This window comes from Etheostoma cragini, chromosome 16 (genome assembly GCF_013103735.1).
Source record: "Etheostoma cragini isolate CJK2018 chromosome 16, CSU_Ecrag_1.0, whole genome shotgun sequence".
Classification (NCBI taxonomy): Eukaryota; Metazoa; Chordata; class Actinopteri; order Perciformes; family Percidae; genus Etheostoma; species Etheostoma cragini.
In genome coordinates this window covers 18169085-18180136 of record NC_048422.1, presented here as the reverse complement: position 1 = coordinate 18180136, position 11052 = coordinate 18169085, and the positions used below count along the sequence as shown (strand labels likewise).

General features: G+C 42.4%; 1 protein-coding gene across 4 annotated transcripts in view; it reads left to right on the top strand.

Moving 5' to 3' along the window:
- Positions 1 to 11052, top strand: part of LOC117959670 (mucin-17) — a 93094-nt gene that overhangs the window by 51340 nt on the left and 30702 nt on the right. Inside the window, exon 1 of one of the 4 annotated variants that reach the window (XM_034896944.1) lies at positions 8447 to 9096. The exons of 1 other annotated variant lie outside the window; for it this stretch is intronic. The gene's annotated coding sequence lies outside the window, so the exon portion shown is untranslated. Of the gene's footprint in view, positions 1 to 8446; positions 9097 to 11052 lie in introns of those variants that run through there. 2 more of the 4 variants (XM_034896943.1, XM_034896940.1) reach the window with 2 other exon arrangements.

Sequence of the window (11052 nt, the reverse complement as noted above, 5' to 3'; positions counted from 1 at the left end):
CAGTGTCCTCAATAACAACTACAGCCCTGAACATGTCCCACAAATTGTTTCATTACAGTATTACTTTGTCCAGCAACTTGATATTGCATAATTTCTAATATCCTTTTGCAGCCGAATACAATTTAAAAAAAGGTCAAATGTTTTGAGATCTGGTCACATGCTACTGTTTTTCAGGGCACCAAAAAAAAAATCACATAGCTACAACTTTGGTATTGATTATAAACAACAACAAAAATAAATAAAACCAAGAGAACATAATCAACAATCACAGAAACATAAAACACAGAAACTTATAAACAATCAACAATACAATCGCCACAAAGACACATTTTTAACCCCTTTTTCTAAAGTCATCTAAGGTTCCTTGCAATACATTAGTCATCCTGTCATTAGAAACAATTGCTAGTAATTAATCATATCAAATTGATAATGTCGGTGGATGAATATAGAGCCAAGCCCGCAGGATTGAGAGGAGAGCACCATACAGCATTATATTGCGTAATTTTGCCTTTTGACTAGCTACATCTTTTAATAAATATAAGCCAAAAGCTTGATCAACTGTTTTGCACGTGACTGAATTGTAAGATTACGGTGTTAGGTAAAGTACACAATCACTCACCTTCCTGTAACGCATTGGTCCTTATCAATGAAACGTACAACGGGCGTACGCAAAGCTTGGCATTTATCCATTTGAACGTGAAATCTCACGGTTGGTCTGACCTCTTGTACGCAAGTTTTCAAGTCAGTGTGGACATGCGGTGCAGCCATCGGCCGATATACGGTCTATGGGTGCAGCATGTTACAGGAGATGGAGAAGTCATCAGTTGATCACTTATTGAGATTATTATTAGATCTGGGGGGGGGGGTCTCTGCAACATTGTTTTAGCCTGTGGGGTTCTGCACAACATCACGCAGGAAAACAGGGTGCCATAAATGTGTCCAGCACAGCCCCAACTGGGGGCTATACGAAGGAGACAGGATATTATTCCTTGTTTTCAAAATGTATAGTGTTGTGTTTGGCAATGATATTCAATACAGGAAATATGACAATGCACAACATTTTTATTTATTCTTCAGGTTTTTGTTTGTCTTTCGAGTGTTGTTAATGGCCACAAATGAACAATTTCTTTCTGCCCTTGACCAACATATTTTGGCTTGTTTTTCCCCCAGCCCCTTTGCTGTCAGGGGACAGGGTCAGGGTGGTCGTCCAGCAGGGGCGGGCGGAGGACAAGGTGCTCTCCAACATAGCTGTCGCCTGGCTCTGACTCGAGGGAAAAAAATTGGTAAAAAAAAAAAAAAAACTGCATAAATTCCGCTACAGTTTATTTAAATATAAGTACGTCTACATGTATGCCTAAGAGATTGCAATAGGCTATAAGCCTGTTACTATTAGAAATATGTACATATGTCAAGGATCCATCTATCCATCCATCTTCATCCGCTTATCCGATATGGGGTCACAGGGGCAGCAGCTTCAGCAGGGGACCCCAAACTTCCATTTCTCGAGCCACATTAACTAACTCCAACTCGGGGAACAGAGGCGTTGCCAGGCCAGGTTGGAGATATATTCCCTCCAACTAGTCCTGGGACTTCCCCGAGGCCTCCTCCCAGCTGGACATGCCTGGAACACCTCCCTAGTGAGGCGCCAAGGAGGCAATCTTAAAAGATGCCCGAACCACCTCAACTGGCTCCTTTCGATGCAAAGGAGCAGTGGCTCTACTCCGAGCTCCCCATGGATGACTGTGCTTCTCACCCTATCTCTGGGAGACGCCAGCCACCCTCCTGAGAAAACCCATTTCGGCCGCTTGTATCCTGGATCTTGTTCTTTCAGTCATGACCCAGCCTTCATGACCATCGGTGATGGTAGGAACAAAAACTGACTGGCAGATCAAGAGCTTTGCTTTCTTGCTCAGGTCTCTTTGTTCACAACAGTTCGATAAATTGAATATAATAACGCACCCGCTGCGCCAATTCTCCAACCAATCTCCTGCTTCATTGTCCCCTCACTCATGAACAAGACCCCAAGGTATTTAAACCCCTTCACCTGGGGTAAGGACTCATTCTCTACTTGAAGAAGGCACTCCATTGGTGTCCTGCTGAGAACCACTGCTTCAGATTTTGCTTTGGTCATACAGAGATTGGATGGACCTGAGAAGGGACCCCCTCACCCCAGACTCTCGCAGCACCTCCCAAAGTATCTCCCGGGTCCGGTCATACGCCTTCTCCAGATACTAAAAACACATGTAGACCGGTTGGGCATATTCCCAGGCTTCCACCAGGTTCATTGCAAGAGTAAAGATCTGTTGTTCCACGACCAGGATGGAATCTGCATTGTTCCTCTTCAACCCGAGGATTGACTATCGGCCGAACACTCCCCTGTAATTGGCACACACCTTCTGGTCCCCCTTTTGAAGATGGGAACCACCACCCGGGTCTGCCACTCCCTAGGCACTGTCCCAGACCTCCACCCATTGTTGAAGATGTCAGCCAAGACAGCCCCTCCGCACCCAGAGCTTTCAACATTTCTAGACTGATCTCATCAACCTCTGGGGCCTTGCTACTGTGCAGTTGCTACCTCACGCACTTCCACCAGGGAAATTGACAACAATTATCCACCAGCTCTGCCTTATTCATTGAGGGCGTATTAGCTGGATTTAGGAGATTCTCAAAATGCTCCTTCCATCGCCCTATTACCTCCTCAGTTGAGGTCAACAACGTCCCATCCTTACTGTACACAGCTTGGCTTGTTCCCCGCTTCCCCATCCTGAGGTGCTAAACGGTTTTCCAGAAGCACCTTTGTGCCGATTGAAAGTCCTTCTGCATGTCTTCTCTGAACTTCTCCCACACCCAACAGGTATATCCAGACAGGGGCCTCTAGCTTTCTCCAGGCAGGGTCACTCTGTCTCCCTCTAGGTGCTTCATAGGGGTTTTTGAACCATTCTTTGTCTGGCCCCTCACCTGAGACCACTTTGCCATGAGAGACCCTACCAGGAGCACAAAGCTCCCAACAACACAGCCCTCAGGTTCATAGGGACACACAATCCTCTCCACCACGATGTGGTGATGGTTGCCAGAGAGGATGTAGAAATTAAATAAACTTAAGCTGGAATCCGATTTAATACGGCAAGAATGTTGAACGCATCAGTGATCTCTTTCTATTCCCACAGCCTAATACCAGTTTTCAGGCTGCCAAATAGTTACTGCAAATAAACTGAGATGTCAGTGTTTCAAAATCCACCTCTGAAAAGCACCGCTTCTTAGCCTGATTACGTCTGGCCTTATCGTAAATGGTAGGGGTGAGGCCTCAAAACCAAGAAAATATTGGGGCATACTATTTAAATTACGATCATTTTTCGCCACTGTACTTATCAATGTACGATCATTCTTACGCTCTGATTGGTGTGATATGAACGTTTCATGAATCCCGGGTAAAGCCTGTCGTAAGCGGATTTCTGGCTCATATCTGCGTTGGTTTCTAGGTTAAGTTGATAAATGAGGGCCATAGTGAATACGCAAACAAACTTGAACTTCTCAAACCCATTCGTTCTCCTCCTGTCCACTAGATGCCATCTGACTTTTCTCCTTTCCCATCCAGCCACTCCCTCCAGCCCTTCAATCCCCACCCACCTGCTCACCTGTTCCCCCTTTCCTCATCAGCCCTGTAGATCTTTAACCAGCCCTTTTCTTCTCTCTTCTTGCAAGTTCTTCAAAGTTGCCATGTGCTTTGTAGTTTTGCTTTCTACCCTCTGTAAACTGTATTCAGTAATCTGCAACTTGTTACCGGATGCTTAGAACCTCTGCCTGATCTTCTGGCTTTGGATTTCCTGTCTCCTCTTTGGATTTGTTTACCTTTTTGAACTACCTCATTATTCCTGTACCTGCTTGCCTGAAACACTCTAAAAAGTAAATGCCTATTTTCTGTAGCTTACTTCCGAATCACTGTTAAAAAGTTAAAGGTTCAAGTTTATATACATACCTTAACTTTGGTTGTAGTCCCTGAACTGAATCACACCTCTATCTAACATACAGGAGGATGGAGCGTGAAAAATTGTGCAGATACACTTAGATGTAGCGTTGCGAGGAGGTGATGAGATTTATTTTTTGGTGCCATTGCGATTTCTCCTTCTGCAAATGAGAACGTGTTAACTTTAAGTTGTTATTTATTCATAGCTAAAGTAATTTTTTTAAATTTTAATAATTTTTTCAGCTGGGATTTATACACTGATATTTTATATACGTTGATATATTAACTGTAGCCGTTTTGACAAATTTAAAAAAAAGAAATTAACTGTATAAAGATTTCACCTTCTTAGTCCAGGGATATTTATCCAAATGTTCCTAATTAAAGTAGTTCTCATGGGTTGCTGTTCTAGTATAAACTTATTAGTTATTGCCAAAATTTAGAACATAATTTCCTTTTTTAAATCACTCTATTTTTAATCTTTGGCAAGTTGCATGTAGAAGGAAAGTAGACCCTTTGATGTGTGCCTTAAAAACATCAAATGAAATGGACCTGAACAGATCAGGATGGTTGCTGCATCATCGCTTTATCCGCATCATGTACCTGGAGAACATGAGACCTCAGTGCTATATTTAAACTATTTTTAATGAATTAGATCAAAAAAGTGTTTCAAATTTTGCTGTCTGTGTCTGTACCGAATGAGCCCTATGGCCCTAGTGAGTCATCTTTTTCTGTGACATTCCTTTAAGACTCTTGGCACCAGTGACATCAGCAGCGCACAGTCTCAGAGATGGATTTCATTCATGTAGCCAAGAGCAAACCGAGATGTAACACAGGAGGCACAAAATAATCTCGCATCCTAATGTTTTTACCCCTTCACTCTGATTACTTACTGAAAATGAACAATCAGTGAATACAATAGGATCAAATGAGTAAACATTTAAGGGAAATAGATTTTTTTTATTTCTTAGAACAACATCACCACCTGGTGGAGAGAGCAATGATAAAGCACTCTTGTGCTGAGGCAGTTTTATCTACAGAATCAAAATGAAAACTTCATAATGTCACACAGCTCCATACTTATTTAACAGATTTGCACCTTTTTTGTAAATCACTTGCCAAGACTTATCTGAGGTAGACAAGAGGACCAAGCATTAAGAATGATGCAACGTGTTAGTTCCCTCTGGTGCATAGCAGCAGCCAGAAATCTCTCTGCTTTCACAGTCTATCTTCATACCCATTTATTAAGTTGCCAAGCAGCATTTCTCTTCTGACCTCCAGCCTTGTTTCGAGAAGCGGACGGACACGGAAAGTCATTATTCGCCCCAGAAACAAAGCAGGAAAAGTTCCCTCATCCATCAAAGGAGCTTAAGATCTTTGACAATGTCCTGGGCCCCAGCTCAGCTCAGATCAAAGAGCGAGATGCCAGCTGTAGTCAGGCCCAGCAAATGACTGCCCATTTTGTTCATCCATCATGCTTGAAACTGAGATAGCAAAATAATAAAAACCTTGTTCAGGTAATGGCCACAGTTAGATTTCGCCATTAGGCATGTCTCCTATCCTACAACCTTGTATTAGTCTGTGATTGATGACTTGATCTGAGTTTACACTGACGTATCTTCTTAAAATTCACTTCTTTTTTTGTAGCCGATCAGACGTAGAGCCGGATTAATGAGGCCCAGTAAACTCATAGTGTTCTTTGGGTGGCTCTGAAAAATATCTGACTGGCTATATGCAAAGAGCTTTTGGATTTGGTTTGATAAATAAAAATGTTAGTTAACTGTACGTTTGCAATTTAGCACTCTTGCTGCCCTATCCGTACCATAACCCTGATTTGTTCTATGCATGTGCAAAGATGTTTGAGGTTAATTATTGACCTTGAATGGTTTAGTTAGATTCAGGATAGCCCATTGGTCAGGGTATAGATTAAAAACATATTGGGTTTCTGGACTGGATTAAGTAGTGACACACACTAAACACACAGTACAGCTAAGGCATATGGGAAGATTAAAATTACGACATGATGACGTCGCTATATATTAAGTCAGGATCACCATCGTTGTTACAACTCATCCTAAAATGGACATGAATATCTGTATTAAATTTCATGACCATCAACCTAATAGTTAAGACCTTTCATTTGGACTTCATGTTGGTGCTATAGGAAATTGGTTTCATCCTCTCGGGACCATGAACATCTTTACAAATTGTATGACAATGCATTTTTCAGATAATCCATTGGGGTTTATTTAGCTTTAGAAGCAGAAACATTACTCAACCCATGAAGTTTTTTTTTCTTTTTGATAGACAGCAACACATTTGTATTTAGTAAATACATGGAGAGTCATTACAGTAAGTGATTTTCGTAATTCAGTCTAGGAAATGCAACAGTCTTTATAGTGGCCTATTAGCATTCTCATTTGTTTCATCTCACAAAGCCTGTGCAGAAAGCTACTGTGTCTGAAAGTCTCTCAAACTATAAATAACTGCTTTTTAGCTCTTTAGAGATCAGTTGACCCTCACACAACTCCACTATAATTACCAAAAAGGACAGTTTAAAGGGTGAAGAGCCTCATCAAAATATAAAGGATGATAAACGGAACACCACCTATAAACTCTGCCAGCCAAAGCTTGTTGTCGTCTGTAAACTCAAGGTCCTCTCTGTAGACAAAAAACTGCTCTGACTGTTTAGAAGCCTCACAGTCTGTCCTTTCATTATCCTCCATCTGCTGCTTCACCATGCTGACAGTCTCAGGCACAAACATTCACTGATTCAAACATCACTCGTCTTTCAACCCATCACAGACAACAAAGTTGCTGCAGCCGTGCAAAGCTCTCAGTGCAGCGTATTATGACCCTGAACACCCCTTCAACCAGTGCGTCACTCTGCTTCAACCCAGCTGCAGGTGCGTATCCTGAGGCCTGTTCCTGAGTTCGCTGGATAAGTTTGCACAACACGTATTAGTTTTTCATCTCATTTATAGGGGCTCCATGTTTAATTGTCTGCTGTTTGGAGCTGAGCCTACATGTACAGACGTGTGAATGCTAATCTAGAATAAGATGGTAAACATTATACCTGATAATATCAACATGTTAGCATTGTTAATCCGCTGTCTGCTATTTTTTCCAATTACTGTTTACAAGGTCAACAATGAATGTTCAAACTCTGAGGTAATTACAGTTGCGATCCAACACATTATTATTCTGACATATAGCTATATACAGTAATGACCTATCACTTTATTTTGTTATATCACATTTATATATCATTAGTTTTTAGAATGAACTTTTCTCATAACAGGTTGGTATGTTGTAGACAAGAAACCTTGCAGATTGATATAAATCACTGTGCTGCTGGATAGTTGTGTAAGAATATGCAAAGTTATCCATGAAATGTATTGGCCATCTTGTTAGCTAAATGGCTTGACTCCATGTTCCTACATTTATTCCATACGTATATCCCATTACAGATCATTATTGCAGTGGGTGGCCTGTCCGTTCAACTCCTATTACTTTAAATTCTGTGGAAGTAATTGTGCTCTTTCCATTTCATTTGAAATCCATTCAAATGACGATTCCTAGAAATGAGTTCTGAAAGTGTAAAAGTAGAACATCTGAGAGATGTAAGAACAAGATTTATTGGGATGTTAATGTAAGTCTGATAGAGGGAGAGGATATGGGACAAGATAAGTGATTAGAGCTGATAAAATGGGATGAGATGTCTCCGTCCTTAAGGCATTTAGGTGTAGACTTTATCTCCCCGTCTCGGCTGTATAGAGTGGTTTCTACTAACCAGCCTCAAATGACAGCCTGTGCAGTTATAATAGGGTTGATGTTCAACAAGACAAGAAAAAAGAATCAGTTTGTTATAGTCATCAAGCCTGGACAAAAACATGCTCCAAACTTCAGACAGAAGTCAATCTATGCAAAAATACATGATTAATTTAATACAGATGGTGGTTTGCCTTTAATTTGCATGCACAACACCGACAATTGTTAATTTAACGATGCCTGAAAACAGTGGCACGGTTTAACCTTCAATGACTGTGGATCTGCCACTGCTTCAATGGGCCATTGTCCATGTGTCTCTATTATCCTGCTGGTCATGGTTCCCCGGGTCTGCCCCCACTCACATGGGAGATATCTGTACAATAATTCTACCTGTCTGTTCCTATCTCCTTCTCCATACTTCTCTTCCCCTTCTTTCTCTCTCTCTCTCTATCCATGACCTTTCTGCATTCCTCTCCAGCTGACCTTGGTGTCTGTCAGCTCTTCAGTTTTTCCCACCTCACACTACTAGCTACTCTCTACTACCAGCCCCCCCTAACCACCATGCCCCTCATTTCCACCCCTTACTGACTGCTTCTTCCCTCCCTGTCCCTTGGTTCTGCCCCCTGGATCACTTTGCTCCCCTCTCTCCACCCCGCTCCTCGCTGTCTCCCTCTTTGCTCTCCGCAGCTGTACATACTCTGCTTTTTAATTAGACTTACTCTCTAGCTCCACCTCCGACTGCCTCCCATTCTCCATCCCAGCCCCCACCTCCTCCCTCCCTTCCTTTGCATACAAGGATACAGGGACTTGCATGGCGACATGGAGAGGAGGTCATAATTAAGGCACGCAGCGAGCAAGGGGGAGAGAGGAAAAAGAAACAAGACAGGAGAAACTGAGAGTAGCATCTGAGAGGGTAACTGCCTGTTTGCTCACTCTTTCCTTCTTGCTCCCCCTCCTGTCCATTCACTTCCACTCACAGCACAGGCTCAGGCAGCTAGGTAGACACAGCGGAGCTCAGAGCTCTGAGGGATTGATAAAAGGTTCCCACGTGAAAGGCATGAATTCACAGATGAAGAGGAGAGTAAGATAGGAAAAGACACAACCAGAGAGGAAAGGATAAAGAGGAAAGGAAAGGGAGACGAGAGGAGCAGATGGACTCTACACAGAGGAAAGGAAGCGGTGTGAAGCTCACCAAGCAGCCGTGACAGAGAATAACAAGAGAAACGGTGGGAATAAGAGCAAACATAAACGCCGGAGGGATGGAAGAATGGGCTGAAGAGACGTGAAGGAGTAGCAGAGAAGAGGAGCGAGCATTTGTGGGAGAAAGAGACAAGACAGAAGGGACACAAGAAGAGAGAGATGTGGTATGTGTGACTCAGTTCTGTGTCCTGATGGAAGATAGTACAGCAATCTCCCCAATCACCCTTCTCTCAGCACCACCATAGAGATAACAAAGTGATAACGATCAGGGCTGAGGACAGATTAAAAACACCACACAAGTATCTGCTTTCATTTTTTGGGAGTTGGTGTTAGCAACGAGACTCTTTTACTCACTGTTTTGTTTTGGCTCTTTTTACATTCTGCTGAATTGTGCAATGAAAAGAGAGGCAGTGCGCGTCCTTGCATGTGTGCATGCACGTGCATGCATTTGTTTATGTGTTTGGCAGGTGTGTGTGGTGTGCGTACGTGTATATTTATTCTGACAATGGGGGTGTGTTCATGTGCTCATTGTGTGTGTGTGTGTGTGTGTGTGCGCATGCTGAAATCCAGTGAAATGGGATCGTACGTGTGTGTGTTTTTGATACCCGGCTTTGCTTTACTGCAGGTGTGGGAGTTATTTTCCGAGATGGTGCGGCTTTATGAGAAGCTTTAAAGAGTGAGGAGCTTAGATTGGTCTGTCTGTGATGTAGCTTTGCAGATTCCAGCAACGTGCTTTCATTGCATATTTGTCATGAGCGGGACTGTGTGTGTCTGCGTGTGTGTGTGTGTGTGTGTGTGTGTGTTGGGGGCCGTGTACACAGAAAGTTTGAGGAGGAGACGGCACTGAGTGAGGGAATTCCAAGTGTGTGTGTGTGTGTGTGTGGGGGTTTCAATGCATGCTCTTTTCAATTAAAGTGTAAAATTGTTAATGCACTTCAATAATGCTAATGTGCTTTTACAATATGTATTTTCATTTGCACATCATTCATAACTCTCAATTAACTGATCTCATAGTAACCTTGTCACTGAAACACATGATACAAAGGTATTTGCACATGCACTCACCACGCACAGGTGCACATTTGTGCACACACACACATTTGCTGTGTGAAAAAAATGCTGTGCTGTCAATCTCGTCTGTCATCACACAACTCTTTGCTCTTGTTCTCTCACTATATATCCCTTTAATCTTATCTCATCAGCATGCCTTTTAAGGGGTCAGCTCCATTTCACTTCTGTTATATATCTAACATTTAATCCTTTTCTCATATAGCTTATAAATCTGTCTTCAGTCTCCACCACTTAATTTTCTCTCTATACCCAACTGAAGTTAATGTACTTCTCTCTCAAACTTTTACTGTATTTTACTCCACGCTTTGTGAATCTGTCTTTCTGCTGGCACGGGGTTTTTGTTGGACTGACAGCAGCCGGCCTTTATAGGTAACACACCATGATGTATTCTTGGGACATTAGTTTGGACAGGGACATTGTAGCACGGCGGCCCAGCAGAGAGTAACCCTCAGGGAGCAGTGTGCGCTGTATGTACCTACATGTAGGTTTGCTGCTGTGCACTGGGCATGTCCGTCTGGCCACCTGTGTGTTGCTGCTGATTTTTCACACAAAGACCTTTTGAAAGATTCTTCTCTAAATCCTGTGGCACAGAAACACACAAGCCACAACATAAAAGAACTAACCAGCCAGAGATACAAGACAATAAGGCTGAGGAAGGTGTTTGAAAAAGAAAACAATATTTACTCTGGCTTTCTTTCACAGATACCCAAACATTCACAAATTTGCTTACAGTTGGTTTGCTTATCACAATACATTGGCCTACATATAGGGATTTCATATTAGGCAGAGGATTTTGGTCAGAGTAGGACAGATGGGACAAATCATTTCTGGCACTCACACTCTGAAAGTTAGAAGTAATCCGGCCATCCTTCAAGGAAATTGGAACAAATAGGGTGGCCGATGAGCTGACCTTTGACTTTGCAAGCTGACATTTGTCTTTGTGTGTTTATAGTTCAAGTGATGTTTAACCTTGAAATATCTGCATCCTGTGCTGTTATATGAATGAAAAGAGCATTACAGTAGAGTATTAAAATGACACAAACATGCAA